The 21,131-nt window shown below is 41.8% G+C and overlaps 1 protein-coding gene across 33 annotated transcripts in view; it reads left to right on the top strand.

Moving 5' to 3' along the window:
• The window catches only part of Adgrl2 (adhesion G protein-coupled receptor L2), a 208,003-nt gene that overhangs the window by 24,796 nt on the left and 162,076 nt on the right, over positions 1-21,131 (top strand). For 30 of the 33 annotated variants that reach the window (XM_036189394.1, XM_036189388.1, XM_036189386.1 and 27 more), the window contains exon 1: positions 6,496-7,326. The exons of 1 other annotated variant lie outside the window; for it this stretch is intronic. The gene's annotated coding sequence lies outside the window, so the exon portion shown is untranslated. Of the gene's footprint in view, positions 1-5,954; positions 6,079-6,495; positions 7,327-9,132; positions 9,151-21,131 lie in introns of those variants that run through there. 2 more of the 33 variants (XM_036189374.1, XM_036189376.1) reach the window with 2 other exon arrangements.

Genomic DNA, 21,131 nt, shown 5'->3' with positions numbered 1-21,131 from the left:
TCTATACAGCCTTTTACTTTGTAAATTGCTATTCTGGTTCTCACATGCTCAAATGTGTTTTTTACCAAAATATATAAAACAAATAAGTACCTTTAAAAAATGGTGCTGGCATTGTGGCTCAGCTGGGAGAGTGCTTGCCTAATGGCATCCATGAAGCCTTTGGTTCCATGCCCACCACTGCAGGAACTGGGCATGAATTCCTGCATATGTAATTCCTGGAAGCAGAAGGCTTAGAAGTTTGGGGCTATCCTTAGCTATACATCCAGTTAGAGGCTGGCTTGGGCTACATAAGATCCTGTCTCAAAAAAAAATAGAATTGAAAAATAATATAATTACATTAATAAGAAAATGAAACAATGGGAAATGTCAGTAAAAGCCAATAGAATTGAACAGAGGCTCAATCAGATTGAAAATAAAAAGCCTCATGTTTTACAATTTTAAATTAAGTATTTTTAAAATGAAGTGTTTTCAAAAATTAAATAAATTTTCTTTATTTAAAAATATTAAGACTATTTATTACAACTATTTTATGTTGTACAGCCATGAGAACTTAGTTTTAATTTGAAAACATCAGAAAATGATGCAATAATATTTTTGACTTTCTAGAACTCACAGGAGGCATCTGTGAGTTTGCATTCTGACTCTTAGAGCCTTTAGCAAGTTCGGTCATACTGCAGTGGACTGCGATATGAATAGGCAAAGTCATATTCCCGGAGCCATGGAAAATCCCATTGTGAGGATTCTGTGAGGCTGCTTTTCAGCATGGAGCCGCCGCCACCGTTAACATCTCTTTGCTTTTGTTCTGCACTCAAGAGATGTATGTATGATGATTTACCAGGAATGGCACACGCGGAGTCTGGTATCTTGGTTGAATTTCAATAATTTTTAAAGAAATTTCACCTTCATGGTTGACAGTGGTAAGGTTCACATGCATTAAAAAGAAAGGGAGAAAGTTCATTTCTAAACACACACATTAACAAGGAAAAAGTGCATGGGGACATGAATCCTGAAGAGCATAATGACGAGTTGTTGGGACGGAGAGTTTGTGGAAACAGTTCACTTCTCTGTCTTGGTTTGGCAGAAGCATTGATAGAAGAAAATCTATAAGACCCAATTAAGGGAAAATCCTTACGGTGCAGAGATTAGCGAGAGTTATGGGAACAGTCTACGGAAAAGAAAGACTTTGACTTGTGAGAAACTCAGTGGAACAATGATTATAAGGGATATCATTTTTAATTTGCTTACTTTCAACGATCATAATTGTAATGGTATAAAATTTTTATAATCCTTTACAGCTCGTTATGCATATTTAAAGAGGATGTGTATAGAAAAACTCATGAAGCCTCTTATATGGGTGGATATTTTTAAAAGTATTAATTATAAAAGGATAGTCTTAAAATTCATATGATTATATATTCTAAATAATATCATTAAGTATAGTACACCATAATCATATTTATATCATGCTTTTCACTACCCTGAATTTTGAGACTGTATTGCCTCCTTTTAGGTAAGGTTTGGCCTTCTTGGACAAAATTTACTGAGCCTAGAGAGCTTAGAGAATAATTAAAACTTACTGGCTTTGCCAAGTGTTTTCATATGTTTCTGTCTCATGGAAAATGAGTTTTGATTTCATTTTAGCTCCCTCCATGCATGGCAAAGCAAAAAGCAAAAAGGAAGAAAGAAAGAAAGGAAGGAAGGGAGGGAGAGAGAGAGGGAGAGAGGGAGAGAGAGAGAGAGAGAGAGAGAGAGAGAGAGAGAGAGAGAGAGAGAGAGAGAGAAAGAAAGAAAGAAAGAAAGAAAGAAGGAAGAAATAAAAACAAAGCTGGCAACTTTTAAACAGTTCTAGTTAAATTTGTGACTCACACTGCTTTGAGCTGCTCTAGAGCGTTCTGCCAGAGGGCTTTCCAGAGCAGGGGGCCATTTCCCCACACAACATCAAATTGTAGTGACCAGGAAAAGAGGAGTGCATTCAAATTAGGACATAATCTAACTAACTAATCTTGTTCCTAGTTTTGAACTAAAAAGTGGAGTCGTTTTACATACTTGTTGTTTGTTTTTGAGACAGGGTAGCTATGTAGGTCAACTATGTAGCTCTGGTTGTCCTGGAACTCTATAGACCAGGCTGGCATCAAACTCACAAAGATCTACCTGTCTCTGATCCCAAATCCTGAGATTAAAGGTGTGCACCACTATGTTCAGTTTATGCCATACCTCCCATACCTTTTTCAATTTCTCAGGTAAAAATGTATTTTTTTTTTTTTTTTTTTTTTTTAGGCAGGGTTTCTCTGTAACTTTGGAACCTGTCCCAGAACTCCCTTCTGTAGACCAGGCTGGCCTCGAACTCACAGAGATACTTCTGCCTCTGCCTCCCAGGTGCTGGGATTAAAGGCATGCACTACCAAGGCCCAGCTAGAAATGTATTCGTTATGACAGACCCAGCCTCCCCTCTGAGATAGTTCTCTTTACTGCTTTAGTTCAATCTTCAGGCTGTCACGTCCCAGCAACCCCCCCCCACACACACACACTCGATTGCCGCCCTGTGTAGCCTCTTTTAGACTTGGTTTATTTATATTCAAGTTTGCTCCAGCTGGGTCTACTGGCCTGTCCCGATCCCAGCACTTTGCCACTATGCCCATATTCATTTTTTCTATTAACTTGTTACCTAAACTGTCACTATTCAGACTGTATTTTGACAAATACCTGATCATTTTCTTCATAAACCAATATACATGGATAGCAAACAGCTTTGATAATTAACATGATTTCAGTATCAGAAATACATGAGCCTATTGAATGAAATAATTTCTAGTTTCTTGAAGTTGTTTAAATTAAAAACATGCGTTTCTACAGTTGGGAAAACATGTATGGTAAAAATGTTTGAAGCCCACCAATCTCTCTAACCACATAAACTAATGAGTTCCTTCTGTTTTCTTTGAATAAAATCACCATGAGTGGTTAGATGTTGATTTAACATAAAACAAATGGAAATGGGTATTTCTTTTGTCCTTTGTAGAATCTATTTAAAAAAAAAAAAAACAGTTAGCAAGTATGATGAAGAAGTCAATGATTTTGCCGTTACTTAAATAGTAATATCAATTGAGTAGTTGTGTCCAGTCCATTGGATTTTAGCAACGAGTAACATATTCCCCTGACACTGCACACATCTGTAGACACTATTTAGGAACTCAGTTCATTTTTTTTTTCTTCTACTACCATAACACCTGTATCGTTGGAGATTGTGTTTTGAATTGTCATGAAGTGTCAGGTAAGTTATGTTTTCTGCATGTGGCCAGGCTCTGTGGAGTGTATCACATAACTGTTCCTTTTCAATGTCAGGTCTATGACTAACAGCTTAATCTTCAACATTTAAATTGAATTGATTGCTCTGCTAATTATTTTTTGTATATATACCCAGAAAATTGAACTATTATGATATTTAAATAATAAGGAATTAAAAGTTCTTAATATTTAAGGTATCTTGGAGAATAGATAACACTACGTGTGTGTGTGTGTGTGTGTGTGTGTGTGTGTGTGTGTGTGTGTGTTTTGGCATAGCAAGTATACATTCTCAGGATGAAAATTTTCTGAACCTTTGAGCTGTAGAGAATATACACCCTACTAAATCAAGATTGGAAATTTTTATGGGTCATTTTATGTTCCTTAGAGTTTTTAACTCACTTTTGGCAAACTTTCCTCCTTTTAAGTGTGTGTGTGTGTGTGTGTGTGTGTGTGTGTGGTGTGATGTTGTCGACTTAGAAGCATAGTGGAGAGTAACTCACTTTATGTCCTGAGCATCAAAGAGTATCAGACATATGAAATGTAGACAGTGGTTTCTTTCAGAGATTCTTTCTGAAAGAATTAAATAAATGAGCCAACATATGGCCAGCTTAATTCAGGCAAAAATGTCTATTGATTACTTACTAAGCTCACTAAATAAAAACTTCAGGCTAAGTTTTGCTTCCCCAAAGAAAATAGGATTAGACGGGTCTGTGCACTCACTGGGGCTTCCTGTGAATCAGGCCAGATGAATGAAAACCTTCAAAGCTGAACAAAAGAAAGAGCTAATTTTTTTGGCAAATGCAAATTATTAGTAGATTGACATACTGTGTCTTACACTCACAAATAATTTTTTTTTGAAAAAGGAGAATGTGATATTAATGGCCTTTGATGTCTGAAAATCATTGGTCTGCCTTCTTTTCACCTACTTTAAGTAGGCAGACTTAACTTTTCTAGGAGGATCTGCTCCTTGTACAGCTTTTGACTAGTGGGACAATGTAAGCACACTCATGTTTTGCATGAGCTCTGCATAGGTGTGTGTTTTCCAGACTACTTTAATACTGCATGGAAGATATTTCAACTGATTAATCTAAGAATTTCCAGGTGAGGAGTATCTGTAGTGTAAAGAAAAGCACACTAGGTTGCTCATTTTTTCAAGCACCCTACATTCAGTAGAAGAAACGGGGTCATAGGAGATTCGTTGAATCTGAGAATGATGATGTAATTTGGATATATGCATACTTAACTTCAGATTTTCTACATTCAAGAACGCAATTGACCAGTATTTGAATGACTTTACTGCTGCAAATATTTGGCTCTGTGACAAAATGCAAATGCTAATTGTTATTCAGAATCTTCGAGTCTTCAGAGCAATCTCCTGTTGACATTTTAATAACATTGTTTGGAATGATTTCCGAAGTGTGGTGACTGCAACATACCCACAGTAACAAAAAGTATATATTGTTTCTGAAAGCAAACAAGCTCAAATTTCATCCTGGTTTTTAGAGGTTTCAAATCTGGGAGAATCAGTTTCTCAAAGGCAAATAGCTGAATTCATTAACTCAGTAGTTTATGAATACAATGGAAAACTTACTGCTTTTTGTTCAGAAATCTTGTAAATAATAAAAAAAAATCCAGATTTGATTATTTACCTCCTGGGCAGAAGACGCTTACCCAGTTTTTAAACGTTTATTTTTATTTATTTTCTCCTAGCAGGATATTGTTGTGGTCTGGTCCTTTCAGCTTGTTTCTGTCGTTTGCTGACACTGTCAGCAGAGAGGGACAAGAAAGTGTTTCGAGAGGACAAGAGCTTATGCGGTTTCAATATATGGAAACAGGAGATAGACCTAAGAGGACTATGAATGTTCTAGCAAGCAAAGCCTTGCAGTCAGTCTCCTTCCCTTCCGTTGCATATCCTGGTGAGTTTAATAAAAAACAAACAGAACGCTCTTGTGAAATATAGTCAATAAAGTCAAAGTTTAGCTAGCTCTGTGTAACTACAAAGAAAAAGTCATCGCAATTAAAAAAAAATGTAACTTTCGTTAACGAGCGCGCCGGAAATCTCAGGTATCAAAGACGCATTAGCCCTGGAGCGTCCCCTGCGCGCTGCAGCCGGACGGAGGCAGACGCGGCAAACAGACCTCCTTTCTCCTGCAAGCAGTCACACAAAAGGAGGGCTGCGGAAACTAAAAGTTTCGGGGCCTCCGGCTCGGGGCGCGCGGAGCAGAGAAAACCTGGAGACGGGGTGGGTAAAAGACGCTTCCAGAGCGTCGGGGCGCAGTCCTGGCAAGGAATGAACTCCTGGGCCTGGAGGGGAAGAGGGAAATAGGGAGCGGGGTCCCGAGCTGCAGGCCCCAGCGGCCCCAGTGCCCGGCCCCGGGTGGCCAGAACACCGAGCTCTCCCGGATCCCCGACACCGGGATCCCGAAATAAAAGCGATGTTTGGAAAGTGCGTGTGTGCGCGCGGGCTTTGAGCGTGCAGCGGGCTCGCTGAGAGTGGAGTTGGGGTGGGGGTGGGGGCAGAGTGCAGAGGGTGAAGGCTGGATACCGAAACCCCCGACCTGGCTGGGGGTGGGGGGACGCCAGCCGATCGCCAAGGGGAGGAGAGGGGAGGGGCGCGAGCCTGCGCGGGCGCCTCAGGGGCGCGTTCCGCGGCCGTGCGCGCGCGTCCCCCCGCCGCCACCGCCACCAGCGCCTCCCGGAGAGCCCTGCGGCCGCCCCACCGGGCCGAGCCCGGGCCGGCCAGTCTTGGGGCGGCTGCTCGGCCGTCGCCACCGCCACCCGAAAGGCTCGACGCTAGTAAGTGTCCCCTTCGCTCCTCCTCCTCCTTCTGCCCTGCGCTCGGGCGCCCCGCTGCCGCAGCTGCTCCAATGGAGTGGAAAATGGCCATTGGGCGCAATGAGTTCTAGATTATCTGCTCCGCGTTTTGTACTCAGCTGCCTGTCTTCTTTGGAGTTTGCACAAGCCCCTTGGCTGGCAAACGCGGGAGGGAGATACGGATGCTGCGCCGCGGTCCGTGCTCATATGTTTATATGATTAGCAGTCCTGGGGTGGGGGGGTGGGGGCTGGGGGGGGGGACTGAGGAGGAGGAGGAGGAGGCAGGAGGTGACTCCAGTTCAGCCCTAGCTGAGTCCGTGTCAGGACTTCGGGCTCCCCGTCTCTCGCTCCCTGCTCTCCTTGCTCTCCTCTAGCTCTCACTCTCTCCGCGCTCACACACTCTCACACACGCACACACACACTCACACGCACACGCACGCAGAGGTGCCCGAGCGCCATCGGGAGCTTACCGGAGGATTCTTGGTGATTGTTGAGGGGACCAGCCTCCCTCCGCGGCTGTGCATCGGCGCGGCTCTTCCCTGCTCCTCCCATCGCTTTCCCCGAACCCGAGTTCCTCGTCTCCTCGGTCCGCAGAGCCCCCCTACCCCCCAAGCCAGGAGACCCGACATGTGAGGAAGGGCCGGCGGCAGAGTCGTGCCCCAGGCCGCAGGGGCGGCGCGTGCGCCGGATGCAGGTCCTGCCGGCACTGCCCGCGCACTCCGGGCTTCTCCGGACCGACTGACGGACTTGGCCTCGCTCCCTGGCGCCCGTCCCCCGCGCCGCTGCCAGGAGACTCCCGAGTCGGCGCACCTCCGCCAGCTTCGCTCTCTCTCTCATCATCCCCGCATCTTTTGGTTTTGGATTTTGATTTTTGGCTCCGAAGGGAGCGTGCGGCGGTAGGCGCGCGAGTGTGGGCAAAGCCCCCCCTGTGTCGCGGAGCGGCGTGTGGGAAACTGCGGGAAGATGTTGACTTAAACCCCCGGCAGCCGCCCGGGCCGCTGGGCTGCTTGGCTGGACTCGGCGGCTGACGGCGGTGGAGACTCGAGCCCGAGGACACGCCGAGGAGCCGCGCGGCGCCGTGTCCGGCCCGCCAGCCGCGGCTGCCGCCTCCCCGCGCGCGCTCGACCAGCAGGAGCACCCCGTGCGGGTCGCCGCGGCCCCTCTCTAGCGCCCGAGTCCCCGCACGGCTCCCCGCACCAGATTGGCCCTCCCGCCGGGGCGCACCCGGAGGTAAGCGCCAACAATGTGCCTCTGTGCCCGACTTCAGAGACCTGTTTGCTGGGCTCCTCCTGATGGGGCTGACGCCTTGGAGGTGGCCGTGTCTCCGGGTCAGACCCGCGCCGGCCACTCGTGCGCAGCCCTTCCCGCCGACATCGATCCGCAGAACTCTGTGCGGTGCAGCCCGCTCGCCCGGGCCGCGTGCGGCTATTGTCACGCTCTCGGGAATCAGGCTGGCTGCTGGGGACCGAGAAGGCGGGGGGTGCGGGCTTGCGAGGCAGCTCCAGCCTAATCTTGCATTTGGGGGGGGGGCATTTCTTAAAAAGCTTGGGGAGCAGAAGGTGCCCTTGGTTCTTTACGCAGCGGGGCTGGGGAGGGGATTGTGAAGTGCATTTTCGGCCTGGCTGCCCTGCCCCAGGTGTTGGGCCTCAGGCTCGGCAGGGACTCGTCCGTGGGTTGTCCCTGGGAGAGAGTCGCTGGGAAGGGGACGGTGGGGGAGGGCTTAGATGAGTTGTTGCGGGCCGTCGTTTCTCGTCGTTGGTCAGGTGGTGCGGAGAGGCGAGGATGAGAGAAAAGCACAGCCAGATGTGGCTGCGCCGGTTTTGAGGCTGGCAGCGATTAGGGGCGCCTGCTCCTGGGGCCGGGGAGCTAGGCGACGAGGCGGGAGGGTACCGGGGTCGGGGGACTCGGCGGGCCGGGGCCAGGGCAGAGAAGCTCCCGGACCGGCAGTGAGAGGGCAGCAGCGGGCCGCGCTGGGCCTGCAGGAGAAGTTAAGGGGCGTGGGCTCCAGGGCTGCCTTTGGGGTGGGGAGCCGGCGGGGTCGTGTGCGAGCCCCAGGTTGAAAGCAGCGGGGAGAAGAAGTCGTGGGAGGAGCGCGAGGGGAGGGAGACTCTTGGGGTCGCGGGCGTGGGCTCCTGGATTCCAGACCCTCCGCCACGCCACCGGGACAAGGGCGACCCGGAGCGAGAAGGCGTCCCTCAGTGTGCAGGGCTCCTGCACTTGGGACCAGCAAAGTTTTTTTTGTTTTTGTTTTTTCCTCTTCGCTGAACTGCAGGGTTTGGATTAGAAGAAATCGCTGGAGGCTTTAGCGAGTGCGGGGCTGTCTCTGAGCAGAGGCCGAGGCACGTGCGCCTTCCTGGGTGTTTATAGCCCTTGGTCCAGCCTGTCCTCCAAAAGCAACGTCCTGTGCTGCCCATCACAGCCCTTCCCTGGTGTGCGGGGACTCCTCCCCCTCCCTCCTTCCCTCTCTCCCCCTTCCCCGGCCCCTCGATTCCGTTCCTCCAGATACAAACCGTGCTGTCTCATATTCAGACGGAGGAAATGTTTTCCTCCTGCTTCATGAAAGGTGTCAGGCTGCTTAGCAGCTTCTCCAGGCAGCCTGGGCGCGCGTGAGCCTCAGCAGTAACCAGATGGTTGCCCTTACAAAGGCCAGGTTTCTAAGGAGCGCCCCCCCCCCCGTCTCCCGCCCCCCCTCCCGTCCCCCGCTGCTTTTTCTTATGCATTTTTCCGGTTCTGGGTTCCCTTGCTCATTCCTTCTTTCCAGAGGCGTTGTTCCCCAGTGGTTGGTTCATTCATTTCTCCCTCTGGTCTTAGTCTTGAGCCTGCCCTCGAGTTGACGCTGCCTGTCTCCTATCTAGTTCCAACCTTGAAGAAAGGCACGCCCGTTTGGTCAATGATTGACTGTTGGGAGTTCGCTTGCTAAGTCAGTCTGTGGTGGGTAAACCTTAAGAAACGGGCGTTAAAGAAGCACTAATTCGTCCACAGAAATACAGAAGTTTTTGGGGGTGACCGTGACAGCATCCAGGTTGGATAGAACTGTCTTGAGCCTAGCCAGAGGTAACTATAAATGTAGTGTGCTTTGCTGCTTACTCGAAATTCTTAGAGACTCCTTATTAAAAAAAAATCTGTTTAAGTTCAGGTGTGTTCTCGAACTTTGTCTCTCCCCTCCACCGTCCAGCAAACTGGTGCGTGATGGAATCCCGAGGAACGCGTGCTCTGCTGCTGAGTTCCTTTTGTTGCCCCGCTCTAAAAGAGGTGCCATTTCACATGCTGCACAAATTGTTTGAATTAATGCAAGTGTGAATTCTTACCGTTTGAAGGGGGTGATTAGCATATCAAAGGTTTCTCAGCTTCAGCTCAATTGAGAAAACTGCAGCCTGTCTTTTGCTTCCAAGCGGAGGCCCAAAGGGCAATGGGATTGCAAAGGGTGCGGGCTGGAAGGAGCATCCAGGCTGTGCTGCCCAACTTTCCCTCTTCCGTAATTATGTGAGCTAGAAACATTGTCTGTTGCTCTGCAGCACTTGCAGATGGCGAGACAATTATTTTCTATTGATAAATGGTTTGTTCTTAGGAAACATGGTGACCTTTTGTTTTAAGATAGTCTCCGTTGCGTTTCTTTTGGGGTGTCCTTAGTGGAACACTCTGAGAAAGCCTTACTGTCTAACCTATAGCTTTTCTAAGACACACTTTGCCCTGCTATTACAATTAGAAGGGTTTTCAATTAGTCTATACAACAATAGCTATTTTGTGATAAGACACACATCGGGAACTTTTATATACTTGCTAAACTAATAGGGAATAAAGGAAGTAGAGCTTGTTGAAAATTAAAAGCCCATGTGAGCTTTATTAACACAACTTCTGATACAAGTATCAGTTTGGAAAAGGTTTCTAAGTGACAAAGACTCAAATTTTATGACTTTTATTTAAATAGAGGTAGTTGTGTTTAGATACCATTTTCATCTTTAAATTTTTGTCAAACACTAGACACTTTTTTGTTTAGCTTAAAGTTGTTTTTCAAGAAAAACACCACATTTGTTTGATTCAGTTTTTTCCCAGCATCTGTAGAACACTATGTTGTCTGAATTTCTTTTAGCAACCCAGAACTTGAGTGAAGAAAGAATTAAGAAACTCATCTGTGGGGCATTTGTGGAGGGCACAGAGGTCAAGAGAGAACTATTTTCTTCTGAGGAAAATTACTTGTATTTATTTTATTTTAGTTTTTTAAAACTGTTTTTTAAAGATAAACAGAGAATGGTTGAAAGCTTTCTTCTTTCTTTCTTTCTTTCTTTCTTTCTTTCTTTCTTTCTTTCTTTCTTCCTTCCTTCCTTCCTTCTTTCTTTCATTTTCTTCTTCCTTTTCTTTTTTCTTTTTGGTTTACCTGTGATGTTTGCTTTGGCCAGGAATTGACCTTCTTACCTTGGAGGAAGGATTATTTACTCAGGGTTGGGACTCCTAGCTTCTATTTTAACAGTGGAAATGAATTCTAATGTAGCAATTTCAGAGGGGGGGGGGGATCACCATTAATTGCCTAAATATTTTAGTCTTTTGTTTAATGGAGTGGTAATTGTTTTCAGATCAAGATGAGGTTTTTTTTTTTTTTTTTTTTTTTTTTTTTTTTTTTTTTTTTTTTTTTTAGTGCCTTTCCAATGGAGAGCATCACCCTGCGATCATTTTATGATAGCTGTTCATCTGCTTTGTTCACTAGCTAAAGAAGTACTGTTGTATTGGGGTGGGGGGTGCAATTGATTGTAATTGTGACTCCTGTGATCCAATTGTGCTTAACTCCTCTGCTTTGAGTGCTATGTGTTAGGAAGAAAACACACCATCTTTGAGAGCTCTTAGTGATCATCCAAAAATTGCCTTGAAAATATTGTTATTCCTTTTATATGATCCTGAATTTGACAAATCTCCAAAGGTGTAAAATGCAGTGAAAATGAGATTTCTTGGAATTTAGACGACGAAATTGGGCTACTTAGAGAAAAATTAACGTGCAGTTGAAGCACGTCAGCTGCCATTTTCAATCACTAGGTTGGTATGTATTGGCAACAGAAAACGAATGTAGAAATGCAGATAGCCCTGGGAGCAGGTAGTTAGGGAATTCAGAATATTGAATCATGTGGGCTAGAACAAACCAATTACTTCAAGTTTTGACATGAGAATTTCCAATAAATAACTTTTGTTTTCCAGGCTTTTCGCCCTGTTTTATTAGCAGAGTAACACCAAAGCAATCATCAGAACTTCCGGATGTCATAAAAAATAATATAAATACATAGATCTCACATGCAGCACTGTGAGTCCTAATTTAAGATGAACACTTGGAGTTTTTACTGCTGCGGTTTCCACAATCAGCTGAAACACCAGCCTTCTGGATGGTTCTCAAAATATGCAGAGGATGGAGAGGTTTAAAACCAAGGTTTACCCAGGGCCAGGGCTTTGATCAATACTGAAGCTCTGTGTGTGTGCTTTCTAAAAATGTGTAGGGTATGTTTTAGTGTCCTTAATTCACATAGGTTCTGAGAAAACGGACAGATGCGAAGTCAGAGTAACAGGCGATCTGCAAACCCAAGTCATAAAATGTTACTGCCCTGTTTTCTATAAAAATATTTATTTGACCTAACTTGTGTGAAAAATTATTTAAACGATAGTTTATTAACAGATGTAGTATGCACTAGAGACAGCATTCAAGATTTATTGCAGTATGTGGGGCTTCACACACCTGTATCCACCTACGCTCCGTTTTCATTTTAAGGAAAACGTTTACTACTTGCCTAAGTCTTGATAACTAAAACTCAGGTTAGGCAAGTTTTGCTTAAGAATCAAATACAATTTTAAGAATGGAAGAACTGAATATCCTGCCAAGTGCTATATTTAGAACTTTCCCTTCAAGAGGCTTGTACTCTGGGATCTTGATTCTTTGTATCCGCTTTGGAGTCTGGAAGGGCCATGGGCTCGTTTGACACCTGCCTGCTCTTTGGCAGAGTAGATCTTTGTAAAACAAAACCACAGTCATTTCAAGGTAATATGTGCTAGAAATAAGGTGCATATTTATGGAGGGAGGTTATGTACAAGTATTCCTTATTAAGTTGAAGGTTTTGATGAACTACTAAAAATAGCTGAGTGTAAAAAGGACTTGGATTCTTCTTGGTATGTTGTCCAGCTCAGCTCTTGTGCTTACAAGTTCACATTGCCACAATCCATAACTGTTTTGGAACTATTTTGAACAAAGATTAAAACATTTCTACTTGAAAGCTAGAGGAAAATCATAGGTTGGTTAGCCTCTTTGTTACATAACACTACGCTTTTCAGGCCTACCCAAATGCTCACCTCTGCAAATAATTCTTGATTAAAGGTTAAAAAAGAACTTAATCATTAGATTACTATAATTAGAGTGATCTTATCAGAAAAATAGATGGACTATTCTCTAAACTCTTCAGTTGTGTGAGATGTTTTCAAAGACTGGGTAAAGTAATGACTTTCTCTTTTTAAAAATGCTTTAAGAAACAGCTTAAGGAAATGATTTGTTTAATATACAGATAGATAGTTAATTACTGGGATTAGGTACTGTGAATCATAACACCTAGTATACTGACCTGGTCTGGTCACAAGCAAGGAGTAATTAGCACCCAACAGACTGCAGCTAGGCACTGAGTCTGCTGTGTAGGTTTCCTTAAGCCTGTGTGATAAACTAGAAGACGTCCTTAGTTATTTTGATGTAAGTAGTTATTTTTAGGCAAGTCACGGGCCATAAGAATAGGAAGGTCCAATCAGCTAAAAATACCTTTTAAAAAATCAATATTTTTAGGTCATTGGTCTGATAGACTAATGCAAGTAATAGTTTGGGTACTTCTAAAATAAATTTTAATTCAATAAGTTTTGGAAAGCTTATTATTCTTTCCAGCCCTGTCCCTTGTAGAAAATGTCTTATGTTTGACAAGCAAATACTACCTGGAAAGAGTAAGTTTAAGGAACCAAACTCCTAATGCCTTCCAACACAGTGCAGTTACGGCAGACCCTTTGGAAATGTCTGGAAAGCACAAAGCAAATCCAGATACCATTTGTTTAATTACAACAAAAATACAGCTCTATGAAGCTATACTGTTTGTCTTCATAGACGATTTTATGCATTGTATGGTGGTAAGTAAAATCCCATCACACTTGTATAAATTTGTTCAATTACCAGAACAGCTAAAAGAAAAAAAAAATCAATTTAGATTGAAAAGCAACAGAAATTAGATTACCTTGGTTAGTAGGAACTTGCCAGCATGGTCGAAATTGCTTAATAATATCAAACGTCACTATGCTTTGCAGGGTGAGGGTGTTGGCCCCTGTTGTAATATGCATGTGTTTGCTTACTGGGTGATTTTTTTTTAAAATTATGTATCCTTTTTTCTTTTCCCTTTCCATTTTTTTTTTTTAATTTTCATGGCAGTTTTTACATAACGCACAGGAAACTGTACTCTTGGGTGTTGTTATTTGTTATAGAGGTTGCTTTTCTAGAATTTTTGATCAGTTAGTATTTGAGATCAGCATTGTGAAATGCTACACCTGATTTCAGATTCAAATCTGAAGACTTCCTCCTTCAGAAAGGGCAGCCAGTTAACATCCAAAGGGACACAATTTAGGATTTCTTTTTTCTTTTTTTCTTTTCCCACCAACACTAGAGTTGTACGGAATCCTCGATCTTAAATTCTTAGCGCGATAAAGTGGCGCAGACTTCATTGCTGCAGATAGATATCTGGGCACCTGTTTTATGGCCCCGTTGATTCATTCTGCACTCAGCTTTACCCTAGTGCAGGGATAGTCACAAGCGCTGCGCTAAAGCCACCGGGCTGTTTTTAGGTCATGAAGTCAACTTCCTGGAATTTCTAGGGAAACCAGTTGAAAGGAGGAGGACAAATGTCACTTTAAATAGAGATGTTTAAAGCAGATTTCTGCCTGAGGGTAAAATTTAGGTCTGTCTTAGCCCGGATGTAATGTCTCCCTCTGCAGAGCAAAGCATTAATCAGTGCAGGACAAGAAAGTAGGGGACAAAAACTGGCCCCAGTCTGTCCTGCCGTGCATGTTTTTCTCTCCCAAATCTATGAGGAGCATCTTACAAACGTTAAAGGGCAGACATCATATTGCACCCCTGTCTCTGAATTCTGCATTTTAGTTTCCTTAAAAGAAGCCCTCTTACAGTTGGGTGTGCAGTGTGTGTGTGTGTGTGTGTGTGTGTGTGTGTGTGTGTGTGTGTGTGAGAGAGAGAGAGAGAGAGAGAGAGAGAGAGAGAGAGAACGACAATATCCAACCCCCTAGAAGCCTTTTAAAAGAGCTAGAGCCAATACTTTATAAAATTAGAAATGTAGAGTTGAAAATCAGGCTGGAGGACACCCTGAAATACATGACCAAGTCTTAGTTCTATTTTAGAATATCACCTTGATTTTTTTTAATCAAACGTAGTTAAACGAAAAGGACATAACAGTGAACTGTTGATTCTTGGCTGTGAAGGATGGCAGAGGCTGTTAAGACAGACCGTCAAATCAAACCAATATTATTTTGTCAGGACAAAAGCATACAGAGCTCCTGTCTTTTTCTGATTTGCACAATGAAATTTTAAGCACAGTAGTGGCAAAAAGACGCGCCAGAGTGGTCCTAATAAAAAGGCAAGGGTTAGCTGTCAAAGTACACTCTTTAACCTCCGTTCTTTGCCAGCCATATATACATGAGCAAACAATTTATATTCTGAGCATCTTGACACATTGGCATTTTTAGACAGTTATGTGCTAAAAATTAATGAAAGTTTAAAATGTGAACCAGGTATGATTACGGCATCTCTTTTTAAGATGATGTGGCGAGTTCAGCTCTGTTCTACTCTCAAAGGTGTTCTCAGCCTTTGGGCCATACACTGCCTATGCTGCCCGCTGTTAGTACCCGAGCATCCTCCCCTGGTCGTGTTGCCTCAGGCTACACCTCGAACTGATTACCACTCAGAGATAAGATGGCTGAATAATCTAACCCCAGTTACTGTCAGAGTGACCGTTGGCTGGTGGGTAGACTGGTTGGTTCTGACTGATGTTTTCTTTTGTAGACCATAGCTACCTAGTTTATTTATAGAGAGTGCAAAGGAGAGGTTTGTTGTGTTTTAAAAATGAGCTCCAATTTTAATTATTTAAAGAAAAACTGAATTGCTGTGATAACTGCTTTTCCATAAAATGGGTGAACTGTTATAAAATGTTGATAAACTCAATACTTGGTGTTTATTTTCTATCAAATACCATTACGTAATCAGTTCGAAGTTTCCACTCACATAGAAAAGAAGTGTTTAAAAATGATTTTTCTGTCTTCGCTTAAAAGCAACATTTATTTTTCTCCTTTTTATTTCCTCGCTCCGCACATACCTTCCACAGGGAAATTTTATTCTCCTGCATTAAAAGCCTCTGTCTTTTAGTGTTTGGTGCTGTGGTTATTGATTAGAAATTACATTTCTTACACATCCTTTTCTCCACCTATTTCCGCTCCCTTCCCCCCAGTACTAGGAATTGAGCCTAGGCCTTATACTTGCTGCTAAGCAAGCTTCTCCCTTTGTGTTCCGTCCCCAGCTCCTTCCTTGGATTCCTAATTTTGGGATTCTTAAAGTTGTCTTAGTTCCTCGAATCTCCTGCTTTCTGTGGCTGTTGGGAGCAGCCTTGGGTACAGTTTCGTGTTTATGCTCCTGTATTCTGTAGTTGTTCGTGTTTTCACAGAGCTTGCTGAAGGCTTCCTGTGAACTGACACGGGTACACTGGAGATAGATTGGCTGAACATACTCCATGTCTTGTTTTCCATATTTAAAAAGATGGATACAACACAAAACTGCTACATGTAGTTTCAGATGCATCAACAAATAGAAATCATAGACTAGAGTTACGATGCCCTAGGCATCTCTGTCATGGGGAAGATAATGCCTGGATAGTTGTGCCTTCTCTGTTACTTCAGTAGACAAATAAAGAGGAATGTTAATACCCTTTGCTTTTTCTGTTGTGAGTGCTGTGGTACCCATAAGGCACACAAAAGGCAGCTTTCATATTGTTACTGGTTTAAAAATACACAGACATCCTACATTTTAAAATTCATTTGCCTTATTTTCTTTGTTTCCTTGGGGTAAAAAAAAATCTAGTGACATAGAATTTTTGTTTCTGTAATTAGCATGAAAATTAATCCATGTTTACATTTTTGTTAGTTTTGCAGTGCTGAGGGTAAAATCTGGAGCCCTGTGCATGCTAGACAAGTGCTCTATCTATGAACCACACCCACATCTTATAATTTTCATTTGCTCATTAACAAATTTGTTTTTAAGCATCACCTTTGTGGGGTGTGGTGATACAAGAATGTAATCTCAGCACACAGGAGGCTGAGGCAGAAGAATAGTCCTGAGCTGGAGACCACTGGATTATTTAGGGAGTCCCTGTATCAGAAAATCAAACCAAACCAAAAGAAACAATTAAAAAGAAAACAGTTTTTATAAGGTTATCAGTTAATGTAAGGCAAATCAAATTAGATTTGGCTTGTTTCTATTCATTATTTACATATTATAAAGGGGTGGTGTGGGTGTTGGAAAGGAGAAATCATAGACTTTACGGCATCAACTATCGCCTTTAAGCTACTTTTGGGTTTACACATTGTCCCCCAGAATTTGAGACTGGTCTTCACCCTTTTGTGGGCACCCTAATTTACATCAACCTGGTGGATGGATATTTGGCAAAAGTGGGTCTTGGGTAAAGATAGATTAAAAGAAATTCTGAAACAAATATTATGAAAGAGGTAACGGCATTTACAGTGTAGATAATGGTCTGTCAAATTTTCATTTTTATGTTAAATTAATAAAAATTTGTTTAAAAAATAATTATTCTCTTCCCTTTTGGAGTTCCTGAGAGAAAGATTGAGATAAAATGTGAGGTGTATTCATTTAAAACAGTTTTTGTCTTTTCCTGTCAGTCGATGTCAAGGTATCTTCTTTGCCTGCCTGCTTTGCCCTCAGAAGGTGAATGAAGTGTGGGCTGGGCACTTGGCCTTCAGCTGGTTAAGTGTGAACACGGTTTGTTTTTGTTGTTTTTGCCCCCCCCCCCATGTGAATAGCCTGAGGGTGACTGATAAATTTGTGCATGCTGCCAGGCCAGGCTGCCTTCTTAAGCAGGGTGGAGAATAAGGTAATTATTTGTCAATCACAAATTTTTATGAAACATCATTTTACTCAAATGAGAGAACAGGGTAGGCAGTAGTATTTCGCCATAACAAATATTTTTTGCTAACTCTTGTTATTACCTGCAGAGGGAGCTTGTATGTGAGATAAAATAGTCAGGGCACATCGCATTGATAATTTACACTTGAAAATTATGTTAAAGACTTTGAATTTACTTTTGTTTGTGAGTAAACGGTGGTTAGAAAGTGAGGTATTTTGAGGGTGGCCAAATACCGGTGAATTTAATAGTTCAATGTTTATCATTTCCAGTATTCATAGACTACAAGAGTGCCCTAATTAGTAAAAATATTAGAAGAGTCATCAGCACATCAGATTGATTCATTTTGAGATTTTATATTATTTTGACTGAACCTCCAGGAGAGAACACATTTGAAAAGTCTCTAGACCTATGTTCACTAAGGAAGAGATGATAAAGTTTTAGGAACTTTCCCAGGATATATAAAATATTATCAAATGACCAATAAACACAAAGTAGCAAATTGTATTCCTCTCCTGTGCACTTAATCAATAGATTAAATTAGATGAATGTGTTCTTGTTTCAGAAACAAAGAATGATCCCTTCAGGTTAAAGCCTTCTGCTTGTCACAGTGAGCAGATTAGTCAGTGACACTTAGACAGGGGGGCCATCAGGAAGGGCCTTACAGCAGGAATGGGGGAACTGTGGATACCTTGGAAAAACATGAATGCACCCAGGACAGGCAGTACTTGATTGAAGGCTGTTCTTTTCATGAACTGTGCCGGTGGAATGTCCAAGACATTCTAAACTGTTTGAGCTCTGGATACGGGCATTTTGACAATTAGGGCAGTAAGTACACAGGTCATTTTCATTTGTTTCACATTGCCTGCATACTGCTTTTTGGTAGTAAATTTAACGCTATCAAATTCTATTGAAAATGCTAGCATCTATTTTTTTGATGAAGTAATATTTGAGAATTTGCTTGTTAGAGGGATATGAAAAAGGGTTATCCACTTATGTATTCTTGAAGAGAGATGTAATAGTCTCTTTCCCTTGCCAAACTGGTGTGACAAACATACTTATTTTGTATTTTAAAGGGCTTTGATTCTTAATGACATTCACTGTATTGAATATATTATTCCATTAGCTAATCTTTACCTAATGTGCGGAGTCAGATCATTACTGTTATACAGAGTAACCTTGCAGGTGAGAAAAATGGTTTAATAGAGAGATTCTTGGCACTGACATGGGCTTTTGTGTAAGTGTTACACTCTGTTATCTCAACAAGTCTGTGCTACAGCTCTACGGAGCATTTTCATAACAGGGTAAAGCTGTGAGCAACAGCAATTATTCTTCAACAGGATGCCGGTGCTGTGCTTCACGCAAGCATCCGAACACTCCTTTTCAATAGCATTATTGATAGACATTCCTTACTGCCAAGTTTGTGTCATTGTCTTAAATAATGCTATGTATGCAGGGACATTTCTTATCCCAGTGGGTAGGCACTGGGAAGTGGAGCCTGATAGTACAGTTCTTTCCCTTCTCTCGGCTCATGCCTCCCCTTCCTTCTCAGCAAGGTAAGGGTTACTGCAGAATTCATTCCAGAAAAACTGTGAGGCGAGACGCAGGGGCTGTCACAAGGTGCATAACTTCTGTGATGTTATTGGAAAGGTACAGCTAGGGTAAGTGCTACTTGTATTGTCTTAAATTTAAAAGTAGAACATTTATTTCAGTGATACTCCCTCACGCCCAGGTTAGTGAAATCTGAGTCCATTGCAAAATGTTTTCAAATGTTCTTGTAAAAATCCTGCTGCTTACTTACATTATTTGGTATAGTTATGGGAGGCATTGATAGCCCTTTTCAATTAGAAACAGCCCTGGCAGTCTCTGTAAGTTGTCAGATAATCTTATCATATAATCTTGAAGAATATAAATTCATGATGTAACGTCTCATGCTCACTTGTAAATTTATGATTTAAGAGTAAATATGTATATGCATTGGTCCCAAGTACATTTGAGCAGACTGATTTTTTTTAAAAGCAAGATATATTACGAATAGACTATATTTATAAATAACACAAATAAGTAATGAGTATACTGTCAAAGTAACTTTCTTAATAAGTGGGTTATAAAAATGGAAGATGTTCATTTTAAAAGTGTCTTTGATCTTCCTTAAATCATGAGTCTTATATTATATCAAATACTTTGAATGAAGGCAGAGAGTATAAACTCCAGATGGTAATCATAGCTTGTTTGTGGGTATTTGGAACTAGGGATGAAAAGTTATGAGTCTGGTTGTTTCCACACCTAGATGAGAAAAAAGAAAAGAGTATTTAAAATTTGCGTAAATTCTTTCATGTCCATAGGCTTTAGACATTAACATTTTTATTTTAAAGATAAAATAGTAAAACTGTTACTGATTTTCTAATTGTTTGTTTCAAAAGAATTCCTTGTTTGCCTCACAGATGTCTTCAAATTTAAGTCTAACAAATATTTAAAGAACATTTTTTATTATGTATACTTTGATAGATTTTTGTGGCATTCACATGGTACTGCCCATTCAAATTTTAACAAAATAGCAAATGGATTAAGGTAATAGAATATTCAATTTCTACAATTATTTTTGAAGAATAAAATTCAAAATTTCACACTTTCCCCCATTCATTGAAGCATTTTAGTTTTGTCTTTTTATCAAATCAAACACATCCTTGAGGAAATATTAAAAACTCAAAATATAAAAACGGATGCTATCTGTCTGACTCTAATGTCCATGTGGTTGAAATGTTTTAATGTAAACGTGACTGGCGAGCCTGCTGGTTTGATTTCCATGTTTAAGAAGGAAGAGTAAAACTCAGTAAAATTCTTTAATCTCTGAATTTTATGTCATGGTTTCAAAGAGCCAATTTGTACCTATTGCTCCTTAAATCAGGCTTGATTTTGGAAGGCATTTTTATTTTGACAAAATATAAATCAAAGCAGAGGGTTCTATTATTTATGCCAGGTCCCTCAGTAAAAGATTAACGTAGATTCAAAGAAAATCCGTATGCGGTCGTTTTAGGATCTGTGTGGGCTTCCTGACAAAGCTGTTGTGATCTATTTGTAGTAACAAACCCGTGTGAAGCATTAATACCTGTCCCATTGAAATTATTTGAATTACAATTTAAATTTGAAGACAATCTTTCCTTTACATCTGGGGTTTGGGATAACAGCTGCAGCACATTACGATATTAGCAATATATTCTAAAACCACTTTTCTCTGATTATAACCTCCATAAAGATTTAGCCCTGATTAATGCCTATAAAGTATTTTGTAGAATTATGATGACATAGAATTCATATAAATGGGGTGACAAAATTATGAATGAACACGCTGGCCAAGTGTATTGTTTATGCTTTGTTGTTTTAATAGAATGGTCCTCTCCTGTACCCATTTGGTGGCTTAGGAACTGATGAGCTCTGAATCCATTGCGAAGACATTGGTTGTTACTGTTCTTGTAAAGGCATGTTTCATATTTTACTATATTGCATAGATTTATGATGAAATATTTGGATTTAGTTTATGTAAAATTTTATTCTAGGAACCTGTAATTGAAACCATTAAATGAGAGTAGATTTAATTTGTTTCAGTTGCCATTAATATTTAAAAATTTCCAAGAACAAAGCTTAAGTATCCTATTACGTCTGCTATTTTTTTAACATATGTAACGTGTGTGTGTGTGTGTGTGTGTGTGTGTGTGTGTGTGTGTGTGTATTGAGGTATTGAGGGTGGGGGCTTGTATGTGCCTTGGCACAAATTTAGAGGTGGATAACCTTCAAGAGCAGATTCTTTTCTTACACAATGGGGGTTCTGGAAATCAAATTCAG

The sequence above is a fragment of the Onychomys torridus genome, chromosome 6, assembly GCF_903995425.1.
Source record: "Onychomys torridus chromosome 6, mOncTor1.1, whole genome shotgun sequence".
Taxonomy (NCBI): Eukaryota; Metazoa; Chordata; class Mammalia; order Rodentia; family Cricetidae; genus Onychomys; species Onychomys torridus.
Note: the sequence above shows the minus strand (reverse complement) of the source record. Positions and strands in the feature narration are given on the sequence as shown.